At 36.7% G+C, this 18,038-nt stretch overlaps 5 long non-coding RNA genes across 7 annotated transcripts; 2 read left to right on the top strand and 3 right to left on the bottom strand.

Moving 5' to 3' along the window:
• Nucleotides 1–394: 394 nt before the first annotated feature.
• Nucleotides 395–5,579, bottom strand: LOC137250209 (uncharacterized). Of its 2 annotated transcripts, XR_010952862.1 has the most exons (5): nucleotides 5,271–5,573; nucleotides 5,081–5,198; nucleotides 4,500–4,542; nucleotides 4,190–4,438; nucleotides 395–729 (listed from the first exon to the last, which is right to left on the bottom strand). It is a non-coding gene; the product is annotated as an uncharacterized lncRNA (long non-coding RNA). The 2 variants fall into 2 exon arrangements; XR_010952861.1 differs by having other exon boundaries at nucleotides 4,500–5,198; nucleotides 5,271–5,579.
• A 1,173-nt stretch (nucleotides 5,580–6,752) lies between these two features.
• On the top strand, nucleotides 6,753–8,713 carry LOC137248148 (uncharacterized). The gene is made up of 3 exons (XR_010952098.1): nucleotides 6,753–7,087; nucleotides 7,148–7,304; nucleotides 7,376–8,713. It is a non-coding gene; the product is annotated as an uncharacterized lncRNA (long non-coding RNA).
• A 1,156-nt stretch (nucleotides 8,714–9,869) lies between these two features.
• On the bottom strand, nucleotides 9,870–12,952 carry LOC137248147 (uncharacterized). Of its 2 annotated transcripts, XR_010952097.1 has the most exons (5): nucleotides 12,784–12,952; nucleotides 12,653–12,724; nucleotides 11,986–12,289; nucleotides 10,990–11,929; nucleotides 9,870–10,925 (listed from the first exon to the last, which is right to left on the bottom strand). It is a non-coding gene; the product is annotated as an uncharacterized lncRNA (long non-coding RNA). The 2 variants fall into 2 exon arrangements; XR_010952096.1 differs by having other exon boundaries at nucleotides 11,986–12,724.
• A 1,690-nt stretch (nucleotides 12,953–14,642) lies between these two features.
• Nucleotides 14,643–15,770, top strand: LOC137248145 (uncharacterized). The gene is made up of 2 exons (XR_010952094.1): nucleotides 14,643–15,355; nucleotides 15,433–15,770. It is a non-coding gene; the product is annotated as an uncharacterized lncRNA (long non-coding RNA).
• Nucleotides 15,600–17,601, bottom strand: LOC137248146 (uncharacterized). Its single transcript, XR_010952095.1, has 3 exons — nucleotides 17,322–17,601; nucleotides 17,105–17,261; nucleotides 15,600–17,033 (listed from the first exon to the last, which is right to left on the bottom strand). It is a non-coding gene; the product is annotated as an uncharacterized lncRNA (long non-coding RNA).
• Between the last annotated feature and the right edge of the window lie 437 nt (nucleotides 17,602–18,038).

The raw sequence follows: 18,038 nt of genomic DNA, 5'->3' as shown, positions 1-18,038 counted from the left end.
ACTTTGCCTCTATTACTACTGTTGCCCTTACCATCTACTTCTACCTTTTATCTCTACCCCAGTTTAGGCCAATACCTCGGGAGCAGAATAAGATATTGAAATAAAAACCATCATTTGTTCAAATCTTTCGTTTGAAACCCATATCGTTAAAACAAAAATCCTTGGAGGTACCTCTGGTATATATATAGCTTTCTATCTCCAGAACAGAGCAAGGGTATATAAACCCTCGTTGTATGGTCTCCGGGGTCCATATTTAGGTAGATATCTCAGGGCCTTGGTTACCCAAAAGTATGAAATATATTTAGCTACGTTCTCGCACACCTACCATATATACATACAAAATTCGGTTCAGTAATTTCTGAAAGAGTTGTTCCAGTAAAACCATGACACGAGATTATAATATATAATAAATACATTTTAATTCTGATTTTCAATCATACATTAAGCCAGCAATTTTTATTAGTTATGGCATTCAACGCTGTGGTGATGCTAGAAGAAAGGAGTTTTTAGTGTAGTAAGGAAGTCTCATGTTGGGACTTTTGACCTCTAAAACTCCAGGCAGTGGAGTCATTGTGTCCTTAGCAATTAGCTTGTATTCGATTCCCGGATGAACTTTCCTTCGAGACTCCCTACAAGGGATATTTATTGCTTTCATCATATCTTTGTCGCTTCAACGTACTGGTAGGGATACGCATGTTAAATCATAGCTATTGTTAAGGTGATGTGATGCTGTAATAGAAAAAAAAACTTATTTAAATAACAATATGATAATGAGTGGTAGTTTTGACTTTAGGGCACTATTAACTTTATCGTTTTCAACATCAATTAAAAACAAGTAAGGACGGGACTGTCTTCGGCTGTGTCGAAGACTTCATACCTTTCATGAATGGGGCTGAACAATAATCTTATCTCGTTAGTAATCTCCAAAAAATAATCGGATGTATAAGATAAGATATACAGTGAACAGATGTACATACCTACACGATTTTTAAGATAAATATAAAATAAAAAATAGGTAGGTACTTTGTTTGAGGATGCAAAGCTTCAGGTTTTTTGTGGTCTGCGTGTAAAAACTATGACTACGAATCACGCATTTCAACAATATATGACGTAAGCGTAAGTATTTGATGAAATTTAATGAAATTTGAAGCTTCTAGCCGTAAAAAAGGGGCAAAAATGACAGTTTATGTGAGGTATATATCTGTATGATTTTTTTCAGACAACAATATATACAATATACGTAAGCATTTGGTGAAATTTGAAGCTTCTAGCTGTTAAAATGGGGCAGAAATTAGGCAAAGTTTCTTATCTGAACAATCGGTTGTATGAGATATATTCTATATATATCACCGATCTCAATGATTTTTTGAGACAACAATATATGCTCTACACGTAAGCATTTGGTGAAATTTGAAGCTTCTAGCTGTTAAAATGGGGCTGAAATTGCGAAAAAAAAAAATATATATACTATATATACCACCATATATATACTATATATACCACCGACCTTTATGATTTCTTCAGACAACAATATATGCTATATACGTAAGCATTCGCTGAAATTTTTAAGCCTCTAGCTCTTAAAATAGGGCAGTAATTACGAAAAGTTTCTTATCTGAACAATCGGTTGTGGGGGATATATACTATATACACGACCGATCTCATCAATTTTTTCAGACAACAATATGTGCAATATACGAAAGTATATGGTGAATGTTGAAGCTTCAATCTGTTAAATTGAGGAAGATATGACAAAAAATCCTCTTTTGAAAAATCGGTTGTATGGAGGATATATGCTATAGTGGTCCGATCCGGCCGGTTCCGACAAATGTCTAATCGGACACCCAAGTACACCCGCTCACCAAATTTTATCGAGATATCTCAAAAATTGAGGGACTAGTTTCATACAAACAAACAGACGGACAGACGGACATGGCTAAATCAACTCAGCTCTTCATCCTGATTATTTCGGTATACTTAATGGTGGGTCTATCTATTTTCCTTTAAGGACTTACAATTTTGGGTTTCGTGACGAAATTAATATACCATTTCATTTTCATGAAAGGTATAACAAGGACGGGACATACCTTTTATGAACGGAGCTGAACTAAGGAAGCGAAAGTAGGTAATTTGTGTGAGAATACAAAGTTTCACGTTTCTTGTGGTCTGCTTGACTCAGCTTAGAACTTATCTGAATAGAATATGACGTACACGTAAATATTTGATGAAATTTTAAACTTTTAGCTTTTAAAATGGAACAGAAATGAAGAAAAGCTCCTTATCTGAACAATTCGTTTGTATGCGGTATATACTATATCGCCATCACAGGGCGGTGCTCGTGGCACTTGACTTGTCAAAAGCTTTTGACACAGTCAAACAGCACGCTACTCCAAGAGGTACATACATATTAGGCTCACACCTGTCCCGTTTTCTAAAAAGATGGACCGCTAATTATCTGAATGGTCGGCAAGCGTCGGTTCAATTTAGGAACGAAATCTCAAAGCTAAGGAAAATTAAAAAGGGGGTCCCACAGGATGGTGTCCAATCCCCGCCTAATCTCATTTCTACATATCAAAGTTCCCTTACCCACCAGAAAGAGTTACAATCATTTCCTATGCCGGCGACTGCACGAACTGGCCGGCCGATTGCATGCTATGCGTCCCCGATATGGTCGCATTTCCTAAAGACTACTCCTTGGAAGAAGCTACAGGCCTGCCAAAATACCGCCCTCAGAACCGCAACGGGCTGTCTTCTTATGTCTCCAGAACACCATCTACATAATGAGGCGATAATACTCCCAATTAGAGAGAGAAATGAAATGCTAACCAAGCAGTTCCTATTGAATACCCAGAAACCTGGGCATCCCAACAGACATCTGATTGATGAGCCTACACCGCCCAGGGGCTTAAGGAGTCATCTCCGTAAGCCTTATGAGGAAATACGGCACCTGAGATCGCCGCCGTATGAAGCTAAAAAACAAGCAGGTCCTCAGTGAAATCCACAAACAGGCGTCGGACGCCTATGACAGGAATTGTCCGGTGAATCATGTACTCAAAAAACAATACCTAAAACTAGCAGAGGAAACGCGCGTCACTCTAGCTCAACTTCTATCTGGGTACTGTAACAGGTTAAACTCTTACCTATCCAGAATCAACCCCGACATACAAAACATATGTCCTGCTTGTAATGTGTCCCCACATGACACCAACCATCTCTTTAACTGTATTGTGGAACCAACGCCTCTAACAGCCCTCTCATTATGGTCCACCCCTGTGGAAACAGCAAGTTTCCTTGGAGCCCCGATAGAGGACATTGATGACAATTTGTGATTGCTCGCACCTATTGGATGGGGCGAAACACTGCTACAACAACAACAACTTCTAGTTTCTTCGCCTCGTGCAACCTGGCATTATCATATCATCGACAAAGGAACAGATGCCGCAAATATTGGACGTTCACGTTGATGGTGCTACACTACCAACTGTCAGTCACCCAAAGATCTTAGGGGTAACGTTCGATAATACTCTGGCCTTCAAGGCGCATGCCACCAAAACTGTATCCAAAGCACAAAGCCGCAACAAAATCCTCAAGTAGCTTGCTGGGGAAAACATAAAGAAACATTGCTAACCATGTACAAAGCAATTGACCGGCTGCTTATGAGTAACGCGTCACCAGTTTGGTCGCCTGATCTTAAAAAAAAAGACTACAGGCCTGTCAAAATGCTGCAATCAGACCTGACACCTGATATCTCCTTATGACCGCCGAACACCACCTACATAGCGGGGCCAAAGAGCACAACGAAATGCTGAACAGACAGTTTTTTATTGTCACAAACCAGGACACCCTAGGAAGCAACTGCTTGACGTAGCGCCGTCTCCGAAAGGCTTAGGGGAACATCTCCATAAGCTCTTTAACGAGATCCGGCACCTGCCAACGCAGCCGTTTAATCCAGAAAAGTATGAGGCCCTAAGCAAAATCCACACAGATCGGTAAACGCCTTTGACTGGACACGACTGGTGAACCCTATTATCAATATACAATATCCTACTCTCGCAGAAGAACAAAGCACACTACCAAGGGAGACACTAGTCACCCTGGACCAACTTAACGTAATACATAGTGTATGTCCTGCATGCGATGTGTCCCCACATGTCACCAACGATCTTTTTAATTGTAATGTGGAACCTACCTCTAACACCAATCTCCTTATGGTCCGCTGCTGTTCCAACTGCCAGTTAGCTTAGACTCCCGATACAGGACTTTAATGACAATTTGTAGGTGGTCGTACACAATACAACACACATCCTTAAATAGGTGTAGTGCGTTCGCCAACACTTTGTATTACCATGAATCGTGACGGAATATATTCACAACATCGCGCAAATGAAAGCCAGCTACCTCAGGCAACAGCTGTCGCTCTTCATATGTGGTGGCCGCACTGGAGTGGAGAAAGAATGATAGATATGATGTTGGATCGAAATAATTTGATAATTTTTTACCTATGCTTTTGAAAGACAAAACGATTTGCAGAGGTCTCCGAGCCTAAGAATGTATCGGTAATTCTATACGACAGCATGACACTGCTAATACGCGTCCAAAAATATCGAGAGAGGTGTCAAATGACGCGCCTTGACATCAGTATTAATAATCCGAAACCGGAAAATAAAAATTTTAACTCGTTTAAAAGATATTAACAAAAAACCGAAAAAAGACCCGCGGGCCCCTCCGAAAGCGGGGGTGAAATCCATAGTATTTTTGCGCATAACACCTTTCTGCATTGGCGGCCTTCGGCCGCGCTTAGAAAAAATAACCCAGGGCTACGCCATGCCAAGTCCGGGTGTGTGGTATAATGTGGATACCGCCACGGTGATGTCCTTCTGCGTTCACAATTTTTTTATGGGTACAAATTACAACAACCACATGAAAAGCGCCAACTTCACTGCAAATATCTCCGGACGGAGATAAAATTTTTATGTTCCGGTTTCGGATTATTGTTGTCGAGATTAATACGTGTCTTTTGACACCTCTTTCGATATTTTTGGACGCGTATTAGCAGTGTCATGCTGTCGTATAGAATTACCAATGTATCATCCAAAATTTCGACGGCACACATTCATTTTGGATCACAACCACGAGATATCTCAACTTGCTTGTGTTGCAGTAAAGTCATTGAACGCATTAAATTGCCCACCAGTCACCTGAATAGAACAAGAAGTGTTATATATACATATTTATACATACTTCGTGAACTTCACTGCATTATAGCACACCTTTGGCTTTTAGATACAAATCAGATATATTATTTTGTATATTACATTCCATTCGCAACTCCTTTTCATTAGTCAATTCATAAAGGGGTACAAAACTGTTTATACCAGCCACCACTTTGCCATTGAATTCTACCAGAGAATGGCAGGATCTATCAATTTTTGTTAAATGCAATTTGTTTGACTCAATCTTACAAATACAAAATCCAAAAATTATTCTTATATAATCCAGCTGGTAAATTTTTTAAAGACAGCCAGTATTTCTGTTTAGTAGATTGCAAATCTATAAATAGTAAACCATTGTGAATGATGACTAAGTGTTATACCTTATCTGTCAACTGCCTGACAGGATGTTCAATATGGCTACTTTTTAGCGTTTTGACAGAGTGTTCAATATGGCGGCGCCTATCTTCAGCGGGTGATAGACCGGGTTCGTGACTGCATTTATATCAGTATGCTCTGTAAACTTTAGCAATCGTCGGAACCGTGTTTTGAACAAACCGAAAGTGTTTTCTACTGTCACACGCGTTTGTGAATGCCGTTGATTAAAAATTCTCTGAAGTTCCGTGAGGTGTCCATTGTCTTTATATGGAGGCACTAACCACTTTGTACTAAAATATACCGAATCTCCAAGTAAAAAAGTTGAATTCGGAAACATTTCCTCATAGCTTTGCTCAGCATGTGCGAAAAGCGAGGATCTTCTAAGAACACGACTGTCATGTAAAGCGCCTGCTTCACCACAGTAAATATCTATAAACTTTTTGTCTGCATCTACAGCCGCTTGCAAAACTAAACTGTAATTTTGCTTTCGGTAATAGTCTAGTTGAGGGGTCGACTGCTAATACGCTACCAAAAATATCGAGAGAGGTGTCAAAAGACGCGTATTAATCTCGAGAACAATAATCCGATGGCGGAAAAGAAAAATTTTATCCATGTCCGGAGATATTTGCAGTTGAAGTTGGCGATTTGCATGTGGTTGTTGTTGTGTTCGTACCCACAAAAAAATGTGTGCATCACCGTGGCGGTAGCCACGGTTATACCACACACCCGGACTTGGCATGGCGTAGCCCAGGGTTATTTTTTATAAGCGCGGCCGAAGGCCGCCAACTCAGAAAGGTGTTCTGCGCAAAAATACTATGGATCCCACCCCCGGTTTCGGAGGTACCCCTGGGTCTTTTTTCGGTTTTTCGTTAATATCTTTTGAACGAGTTAATATTTTATTTTCCGCCTTCGGATTATTAATACTGATGTCAAGACGCGTCCTTTGACACCTCTCTCGATATTTTTGGTAGCGTATTAGCAGTCGACCCCTCAACTAGACTATTACCTTGCTTTCTATCAAAATAGTTTTCCTTTCCCTTAAGGCCCGATTAATGGTGACTTATAACCATAAAACCATAACCAGATAAAACAGCTGATCGAACCTACCTTATGGAAATCAATGTAATCGATTAATGGTGCCATACCATAACGATAACGCCATAACGATACCATAGCCAACCAATTGAATTTTGGTTTTCTGCCATATCCACAAACAGCTGATTGTTCATTCGCCTATTTTTTTGCCATTTTGTGTATGTGTGTATAATTTTTTTGTATGCCAATTTTTTGTTTTGGTAATTAAAAATTCTATTGTTTCGTTTATTTGAAAGACAAATTAATTTCGTTTATTGTTTATGCATATCATAATGGATGTCTGCAAATTAATTGAATTTGTACGCGATTTCCCATGCCTTTATGACAAGGCAAACCGGGATTTTAAGGACGCAAATAAAAAAGTGCCGCTTGGAAGGATATAGCAGAGAATTTAGGTGCGGATGGTAAGTAATAATGAATAATCTTATAATATGTGCGTACATAGTTATGATTATTCCCAATAGTGGCAGTAGCAGTAAGGCGATGGGGGAATTTACGAGAGCGTTTTAGTAAAGAGATAAGGAGCAGTAAAAACACTTCAGGAAGTGGCGCGTCTGATGGAAGGCAGTGGGTTTTCTTATAGAGTCTTCAGTTCTTAAGAGCCCACATTATACCCCGACCGTAAGTATAATGGAATTACTTAACATGTTTGATTATGAACAAATTTTCTATTACAACAAAATGCGGCATAGCTCTCAAAATATAAACAGAAGTGTTGAAGGTGGCAAAAATACACCCACCGTTTGCGAGTCACGCCCTGCAACTCCCACTTTACCTGACCTGCTATTTATAAATACAAAGTCCCCTCCTATTCCTACAGCGCAGCTGTCACCTGCTTTATCTCAGTCGTCTCCGATGCCACAACCGCAGTCTGAGCCATCAAGGTCCCGCGAACGAAAACGAACGACAGCTTTGCGTGGTGAATTGGACGCTGCCCTAATGGGGACCGTCCAAACTTTTAGGGATGTAGGTGCGCGTAGAGCTCGCCGGGAGAATTACAGTGCCAATATAAGTCCGTCATATCAAGTTTGAAGAAGAAAAATCAGGCGGTGGTGATGCAACGGTGCACTGATATAGTCATGCAAGCTCAGATTGAGGAGAACGACGAAGCAGAGATTGTGGAATACTTGTATGACAACCAGTAGGGTGATTACCATTTTTGTAATTTTAAAACTAAAAGGCTGGCACTACAAATGGGTAATTGTTTACTTTACTCACAACAACTAAAACACATCCAAAAATGTCGGGAGGGATGTCAAAAGGCGGTCCTTGACCTCGGGATCAATACAAAGGCGAAAAAAAAAAATTTTGCTTCTATCAAAAGGTGTTCAGAAACAAACAAATAACCCCCGGTTGAGCCAAAAGCCTGATCCAACGCCGGGTACGCGATCTAAATTATTTCTGCATAATTGTGGTCTACAACAAAATCATCAAAATTACAGCCACATGAATATTTGAAACCGGTTTTTGAAAATATCTATTGCCTGAAATAAACTTTTTAATTTTTGCCTTTGGATTATTTATACCGAGGTCGAAACCCGTCACCCAACACCTGTGCCAACATTTCTGGACGTGTTTTATCAGTTTGGAGCTAAAGTAAACAATTACCAAAAAAGGCAGGCACACAAATATATGTAAGTAAGAAGTTTTTTTATATCCAATTTTTATACATATTTGTATGTCTGCCTTTTTACGTTTTGTAACGCCAGCCCTTCAATAGCAAAACCTATATTTTTAGTTTATAAAGAAATTGACTGAATTTTCTATTTAATTTCCTTTTAATTTGTAATGAAATCTGAATACATCCCGTGACATATATTTAATATGCCAATATGAATGCGACTGCAAATATGCCACGGGATGTTTAGTTAAGATTCCTAATGAAAGTACAAACTGTATGTATAAGTGGATGTACAGTTTTGTTCACAAAAGCAGTAGCAAAAATTATTGCAACATTTTATCGGTTATTTGTTTCTTTAATTTAATTTTATTAATTTTAGAAAAAACTTGAATGTATTGTATAACGAAAACTATGTAAACCAATTTCAAAGACGTTTTCAAACATATTAGAAAATTCCAGAAGTTTTTGTAAATCTTCATAAAAATTTCAAACTTTTTACTTGGATATTTTAGAAAAATTTTTAGTTTGGAGTTTTGTAGGTTAATGAATTTTAGTCTAACAAAGTGCAATTTTGAAGTCTGCCAAAATTCGCATTGATTTTTGACACACTTTGTTAGACTAAAATTTATTAACCTACTAAACTCCATACTCAAAATTTTTTTTAAAATTCCAAGTAAAAAGTTTGAATTTTTTATAAAGACTTCAAAAACTTATTGAATTTTCTAATTTGTTTGAAAACATTTTTGAGATTGGTTTACATAGTTTTCGTTATACAATACATTCAAGTTTTTTCTAAAATTAATAAAATTAAATAAAAGAAACAAATAACTGATAAAATGTTCCAATAATTTTTGTATGCAGATATATTTGAGATTCCCAAGAAAGTACAAAATGTAGATTGAAAATCGAATTGTGATACATTAATTTCTTTATTTATAAATGTATTATATGTTGTATTGCATGTAACATGAAAGTTGACCTATCCTAATATAATAATACGTTAATTCGAGTATAAAAAATTATGGTGACTATTGAATTGTGATAATGTAACAAAGAAACACACACAAGAAGTTAAATTTTTATAATAGCAGATATGTAAACACCTGCTCATATTAATAGTGAAAATAGTTTTATTCGTAACATATATTGATGTACAGTTGCGAGCACTAAAATAGCAGTGAAAATTACTGATGTATTTTATCAGTTATTTTCTCCTTTTATTTATTTTCGTTAATGGTAGAAATAACTTCAATGAATTGTATAACCAAACAAATGTAAATTTATTTCGAAAACAATTTCGGGAAAATGCGAAAATTCGATAGGTGTTAAAAAATCTTCATGCAAATTTCAAACTTTTATTTAGAGTTTTCAGAATTTTTTTTAGTATGAAGTTTTGTAGTCCAATCAATTTTAGTATAACAAAGTGCATGTTTGAAGTCTCTCAAAAATCGCATTGATTTTTCCCAATTTTTTTTCAAAGACTGTTTTAGATTTGGTTCCATACAAAGAGTAAATATTAATATGGAAGAAAATCTAAAACACTCTTTAAAAAAAAACTGGCAAAAATTAATGTGATTTTTGAGAGACTTCAAACATACACTTTGTTATACTAAAATTGATTGGACTACAAAACTTCACACAAAAAAAAATCGGAAAACTTTAAATAAAAGTTTGAAATTTGCATGAAGATTTTTTAACACCTTTCGAATTTTCCCGAAAATGTTTTCGAAATTAGTTTACATGTGTTTGGTTATACAATTCATTGAAGTTATTTCGAAAATTAACGATAATAAATAAAATGAAAAAATAGCGTTTATAATTCACACTGCTATTGTCGTGTTCACAGCTGTATGTGTTATTATTGATATTCATTTAAAATATAGCATAATCTATAACAAAAATCTTATACGTATATAAAAGTTTCAAAGTTTACACATTGCCAGAATTGATTTTTATGTAATCTTTGAGTATGCAGCTTTGTTGCCCATTGGTTAGTAATAGCTCAAACGTAAATCTTTGTTCATGCATTAGGGGATGAAAATTTAACACTTTCTAACTTGCACATTATTATAACAAAATTGAATAAGAAACAAAGTTGCATACAAGAGATTTTTTAAAAGTTCTGCTCAAAAAGTGTCAAAGTTCGTGACGTATTTAAAAATTTTTTTTTCGTTGCCTTCAAAATTTTGAATTCAATTTTTCGTTTTCTGGCAAAATATTTAATTTGAATTTTGCACTTTCCATTTTATACTAAATATTAGTATGTGTAAACACTAAAGTGCAAAACTAGAATAAGAATGCAAAATACAAACTTTGTGGTATTATATTATGCTCTATTTAATATACATGAGGCAGGATTACAATTTTTACCAATTTTTGATTTAGTGAATTATTTTGATTAACTTTATATATAAAAAACCATAATATATGTTTTAAAAATATATGAAGTATTGTTTCAGTATCGTTCTTTACTCTATGTATACAGAAAAAAATGAAATAAATTATATTATTCTATGTTAAAATAATTTTAAAAGCTTATGATTTTGTAGCAGCGTTGTGTTTGTGCAGCAGCAATGGTTGTTGCTTTGTTTTGTTGTGTATCCGCCTTCCGCCGAAATGATCTATAAGGAGGTAAACAAAATGTAAAATAACTTCTAGATAAGTGTATATAAGTTGCGTTCTTACCTCCTGAAATATATTACTCGATGTGATTTTGAAATGCTACTGCACCATCGGTCATAAAGTAGTTGGTAAGGTATTCCCGATACTCGTATGTACTATTTCGGCCCCTTCTTCGAAATGAGTGTACTGTCCGCAGCGGACCTCCACAAGTTCTTAGTTCGTTCCTCCATTCTGCACTCGCCCATTCTCCGTCAGTGTAGTTTTCTGGGTAATACCACCGACTAGTATCGTGGAACATAATGAAATTATGCAGCACACATGCGAGACTATTTTTTCTGCAATTTCAGGATAAAACTCCATTTTGGTTTTCAATACTCTCCATCGCGCAGTCAAAATCCCAAATGCGTTTTCTATAACGCGGTGGGCCCGCGACAGTCTGTGATTAAAAACTCGCTGTTCCCTTGTCGTATTCATTCCACTATATGGTTTCATTAGATTGTTTTTTAAGGGAAATGCACAATCTCCAACGAAGAAATGCGCAAAGGGTTGTGACGATAATGGAAGAGGAGTATCTGGTGGAAGTGTTAATCGATTTTCCAACAGATCTTCCCCAAACCTTGTTGCATGAAAAATGCCTCCATCGCTTTGACTTCCATAAGCTCCTACGCTTACAGCGGTAAACTGGTATTTAGCATCGCATGCTGCCAACAAGACGATGCTGAAAAACTGTTTATAATTAAAAAACAGTGATCTTGACTTCGGAGGGCATTTTATAGCAACGTGCTTTCCATCAATAGCACCTTCACAATTTGGCATGTTCCACATTTGGGAAAAAGTCAGTTGTTATATCTTTTTATTGCTGCTCTGTGGGTTCACTTAAATATATTGGGGAAAACGTTTGCCAGATAGCCTCGCAAGTCTCCAACACAATCATCCTCACAGTGCTCTTTCCAATTTTGTGGCTCCAAGCTATTTTTTGAAAGGAATACCATGTGCCAAGTACCTAAAAATCATACTAATTAATACAATATACGATGTTAATATCTGGAAATTTTTTACTGAATTGTAATTGATAAACGTTCTTCTACACCAAATTGTTGTTTGAAGCTGGTTAGTAATGGAGCCATTAGTTTTAGCAAAGTGTCATAAACCGGCAGGGACATTCTTGTATGCGCAAAAAACTCGCTTTCGTCCATATCCTTAATTCTTAAAAAAGTCTTTTGGTGATATCCGGCTTGAGCCCTATTAGCATTAATGGGGCGGGCATGCCATCGTCTTTTTTGTCTTAATTTCCTTCTTTCAGCATATAACGCCATTTTGCTGAGGAACAAGTTGTCAATTTCTTCGTCACTGCTCATGTTAGCTTAAACAGGAATAGATATATATGTTTTATTTACTTCTTTTCTTAATTATCCATTATATATAGTGCGGTTCATAGATGCGATAGCAAGGAATCGCCGGCAGACGAAACCCCAACCCAGGAGATAAGAAAATTATTGCTCTCAATGCCGAGATCAAGCAATTGGTCGACCAACAGACAAAACGGTAAGAGCACCTCAGGATATGCAACCGCTTTGCTGGTGTTGGTATATATGGTCAACCGTCAATCCCTAACAGACCCTACCAAATATAACGACAGAGTATTAATGCACTTCCCATGGCAGCCGGTTCTATGCACCAAAAGGTTTTGTGTGGCAGTTTCCGAGTTTTATTTGAAGAGACTTACTGTTAAATTCACGTCCTTGCATTCAAATATATATAAATCTTCGCCTATATGTAGTGATATATTTAATTAAATCTGTAAGAATACAGAAATACTTATTCATTTGTTAAACTTTTAATATGTGAACAGCTTACATTGAGATACGCGTAGATATGGGGCTTTATTCACCACCTAATTGTTTCACTATGTAGATATGCACCCAATTTGTTGCAATATTAATAAAAATACTATTAATAATGTTTTCTTTTACTTTATTTTGATTACAAATTACCAAATTTTGCAATCACTTTACACAATCACTTTTTATAAACAAAACATTCCCAGCTCGCGACAGCAATGGTCAGCTGTTTACGGTTATGGCACCATTTATCGATCACAATAGAGATGGTTATGGATATGGGTATGGTTACGACTATGGCGTTAGGGTTAAGGAAGTTTAATTTGGCTTTTAGGCGCGTTTATGGCTATATGTGTGCAGTCTATTGCCCCAATTACGTTGGGTATTTGTCGTTTTTCGTAAAACTTGTAGCAGTTCCTTGATATTTCCGGCCCTTGTGGCCATTTGATGTACTCGTGACTTATGGTAATAAGCCATGAAATAGCGCCTCGAACAACTTGCCATGCCGTTGATTTCGTCACTCCAAATAAGTTACCAAGTTGACGAAAGGCAACTGTGTTGTAATATACCACACGTAAATATAAACACAACATTTGGGACTTATTTTTGACCTTCCAATGTATGTGCAACTAAGCCCTGAAAGGCTCTGAGAGTATCTTTCTGTAATTTAAGATTTTCATTAGACTTCGCGAAGCGATATGCATTTTTGCAAATTGCCTATTAAGAAATCCGCAGTGCCTCACTTGATTCTCATGTGGGACTTAAAATTTTTTCGCTCATTGCATCAATAGTTCCAACAAAGTCTTGACATCTTCCAGGCGCGTCGCCCTCGCTACCAGAGTCTTCATCTAAACTGGATGAAGTTACCTCGTCGGCTAACTCAACTATGTCTAGAACTTCATTGATAATGCGCAACATACTTTCGGAATTCTGAAAACGATTTATATAATAAATGACCGAATGTATGAAATTGTTGTATTACTCAAGAACTTTTCTTACCGCCTCCATTTTCAATTAAAAACCATAAATAAACCAAAAAAAATATGTATACGTATACAGTTCTGCCAAGTTTTTGTGGCATTTTGACATTTGCGGGGCAGTGCTGCCAAATGTTTTATATGGCTATGCGCAACTGTCGATGGCCGTTTTGTTTTACCCGTAAACGTAAACGTATATACGCGTGTTAAAAAACACGGCTATTTTTCTTCTTCCATCACTTTTGACAGAAGAAATTGAAAGAACGATTGACAATTTATGTACGATCGGCAACAACAAAATACACAGGAGGATTCCATTTTCACTTCTGCTTCTACCTGGTAATTGTACCATGCAAATAACTGATAATAAAATTTTACTATGGCAACTCTGATAAAATGCAACCGCGCACTGGTTTTATGTATACATACTATAGTATAGAGAAATATTAGTTTCTTTATTCACGCAAATCTAAATAACATAAGAATATTCGTAGTATAAAATATAAAAGTTGTATTGCCCCTCTTCATTTACTTTCATTTTAAATTAAATTCACTCCGATAATTCTTTCCGACACAATTCCTCTTTAGTACTTTGGCATATGATCCTCTGTGGGTGCTCCTGTGAGTACTACAGTGAAAGTACTTTGGAAAGTACTCTCACATATGTACTCTATGGAATACTCACAAACAAAGCGAGAATGGGATCACCTACTTCTCTCCTGGGACATCGCAATGTTAATTGGAGCAATTTTTTGTATGAATACAGATTAGTTTTGGAACACTCCTATACTCCTAAAGGAGTATTCCTTACACTATTTATGGAGTACTCGCGTTTTTTGAAGGGTATGAAAAACCACCATGATGGAAAAAGAGAAGGTGGCGCATTGCGCATGTAAACATTAGTTCAGCTGTTTTTTATGAGCAGTTTTTACGTCATTTTCCTTTAGGTCTTGTTTTTTTCTCTCTTTCTTTCATTTGCTGAAGGAGACAAGTGTGACGTAGTTACGCAGAACGAAGCAATTTTGAACTCGTGAATGCAAAATCTACTGTAAGTGATTTGTGAAAAACCCACAAATCACATACCCTACAAGACGGAGGTAACTAGTTCACCCACACATTCAAAGCTTTTTTCGCTCTCCACTAACACATCGACGTTTCTTGCTGTCATCGAAATGACAGCGTCATCTTAATACGACAATTTATTAATTATTCCGGGAAACATTTTAAAACGATGAAAAACTATAATTGTGGTAATTAAACTAAAAAAGTGCTTGTGCTACGGGCTTTTAGGTGTGACGTGTGTTAGCTGTTTAACACTTCTAAACTAACCTGGCGCATTAACTAGAGGCAGCCAAGTCCTCTTGCCACCAATTGGAATTGGAAGATTCGATTTCCAAAACTAAAAAAGGTAACGATTTCAAGACAGTGCACAACCTAAACAAAGGTGTATCAAAAGACGCGTGACGAGATCCGTTTTTAGAATCTGAAAGTTGTATAGAATCGACGGAATGGCCTAGAAGGTTCCAGGTGGTCATACTAAATCGCTCCCGGTTAGTGTCCTTATCGCTACAACCAAAGCAACGTGATTTACTCTCTGCTTTTCATTCATACGTATGTGTATTTTTAAATAATAAAAATGAATGTTATATTATTCTAATATTTATCATCTCTGCCGGGGTGCGATTCAGCTCAGGATATGCCAAAACAACAAGAAACCTACAATTAAATGCAGATTCACGTGTCATTTGCCAAGGATTTACCGGTAAACAAGGTACTTTCCACAACCAACATGCTTTGGAATACGGTACAAAATTGGTTGGATGTATTTTCCCAAAAAAGGGTGGAACTACGCATCTTGGTTTGCCAGTATTTGCTTCGGTAATTTATATTTCTAATATGTTTGAAAACGTCTTTGAAATTGGTTTACATAGTTTTCGTTATACAATACATTCAAGTTTTTTCTAAAATTAATAATAATTAATAAAAATTAATAAAATTAAATTAAAGAAACAAATAACCGATAAAATGTTGCAATAATTTTTGCTACTGCTTTTGTGAACAAAACTGTACATCCACTTATACATACAGTTTGTACTTTCATTAGGAATCTTAACTAAACATCCCGTGGCATATTTGCAGTCGCATTCATATTGGCATATTAAATATATGTCACGGGATGTATTCAGATTTCATTACAAATTAAAAGGAAATTAAATAGAAAAATCAGTCAATTTCTTTATAAACTAAAAATATAGGTTTTGCTATTGAAGGGCTGGCGTTACAAAACGTAAAAAGGCAGACATACAAATATGTATAAAAATTGGATATAAAAAAACTTCTTACTTACATATATTTGTGTGCCTGCCTTTTTTGGTAATTGTTTACTTTAGCTCCAAACTGATAAAACACGTCCAGAAATGTTGGCAGAGGTGTCGGGTGACGGGTTTCGACCTCGGTATAAATAATCCAAAGGCAAAAATTAAAAAGTTTATTTCAGGCAATAGATATTTTCAAAAACCGGTTTCAAATATTCATGTGGCTGTAATTTTGATGATTTTGTTGTAGACCACAATTATGCAGAAATAATTTAGATCGCGTACCCGGCGTTGGATCAGGCTTTTGGCTCAACCGGGGGTTATTTGTTTGTTTCTGAACACCTTTTGATAGAAGCAAAAATTTTTTTTTTCGCCTTCGTATTGATCCCGAGGTCAAGGACCGCCTTTTGACATCCCTCCCGACATTTTTGGACGTGTTTTAGTTGTTGTGAGTAAAGTAAACAATTACCCATTTGTAGTGCCAGCCTTTTAGTTTTAAAATTACAAAAATGGTAATCACCCTACTGGTTGTCATACAAGTATTCCACAATCTCTGCTTCGTCGTTCTCCTCAATCTGAGCTTGCATGACTATATCAGTGCACCGTTGCATCACCACCGCCTGATTTTTCTTCTTCAAACTTGATATGACGAACTTATATTGGCACTGTAATTCTCCCGGCGAGCTCTACGCGCACCTACATCCCTAAAAGTTTGGACGGTCCCCATTAGGGCAGCGTCCAATTCACCACGCAAAGCTGTCGTTCGTTTTCGTTCGCGGGACCTTGATGGCTCAGACTGCGGTTGTGGCATCGGAGACGACTGAGATAAAGCAGGTGACAGCTGCGCTGTAGGAATAGGAGGGGACTTTGTATTTATAGATAGCAGGTCAGGTAAACTGGGAGTTGCAGGGCGTGACTCGCAAACGGTGGGTGTATTTTTGCCACCTTCAACACTTCTGTTTATATTTTGAGAGCTATGCCGCATTTTGTTGTAATAGAAAATTTGTTCATAATCAAACATGTTAAGTAATTCCATTATACTTACGGTCGGGGTATAATGTGGGCTCTTAAGAACTGAAGACTCTATAAGAAAACCCACTGCCTTCCATCAGACGCACCACTTCCTGAAGTGTTTTTACTGCTCCTTATCTCTTTACTAAAACGCTCTCGTAAATTCCCCCATCGCCTTACTGCTACTGCCACTATTGGGAATAATCATAACTATGTACGCACATATTATAAGATTATTCATTATTACTTACCATCCGCACCTAAATTCTCTGCTATATCCTTCCAAGCGGCACTTTTTTATTTGCGTCCTTAAAATCCCGGTTTGCCTTGTCATAAAGGCATGGGAAATCGCGTACAAATTCAATTAATTTGCAGTCATCCATTATGATATGCATAAACAATAAACGAAATTAATTTGTCTTTCAAATAAACGAAACAATAGAATTTTTAATTACCAAAACAAAAAATTGGCAAACAAAAAAATTATACACACATACACAAAATGGCAAAAAAATAGGCGAATGAACAATCAGCTGTTTGTGGATATGGCAGAAAACCAAAATTCAATTGGTTGGCTATGGTATCGTTATGGCGTTATCGTTATGGTATGGCACCATTAATCGATTACATTGATTTCCATAAGGTAGGTTCGATCAGCTGTTTTATCTGGTTATGGTTTTATGGTTATAAGTCACCATTAATCGGGCCTTAAGGGAAAGGAAAACTATTTTGATAGAAAGCAAAATTACAGTTTAGTTTGGCAAGCGGCTGTAGATGCAGACAAAAAGTTTATAGATATTTACTGTGGTGAACCAGGCGCTTTACATGACAGTCGTGTTCTTAGAAGATCCTCGCTTTTCGCACATGCTGAACAAAGCTATGAGGAAATGTTTCCGAATTCAACTTTTTTACTTGGAGATTCGGTATATTTTAGTACAAAGTGGTTAGTGCCTCCATATAAAGACAAT

The sequence above is a fragment of the Eurosta solidaginis genome, chromosome 4 (assembly GCF_040869045.1).
Source record: "Eurosta solidaginis isolate ZX-2024a chromosome 4, ASM4086904v1, whole genome shotgun sequence".
Lineage (NCBI taxonomy): Eukaryota > Metazoa > Arthropoda > Insecta > Diptera > Tephritidae > Eurosta > Eurosta solidaginis.
This window is presented reverse-complemented; position numbering and strand designations above follow the sequence as displayed.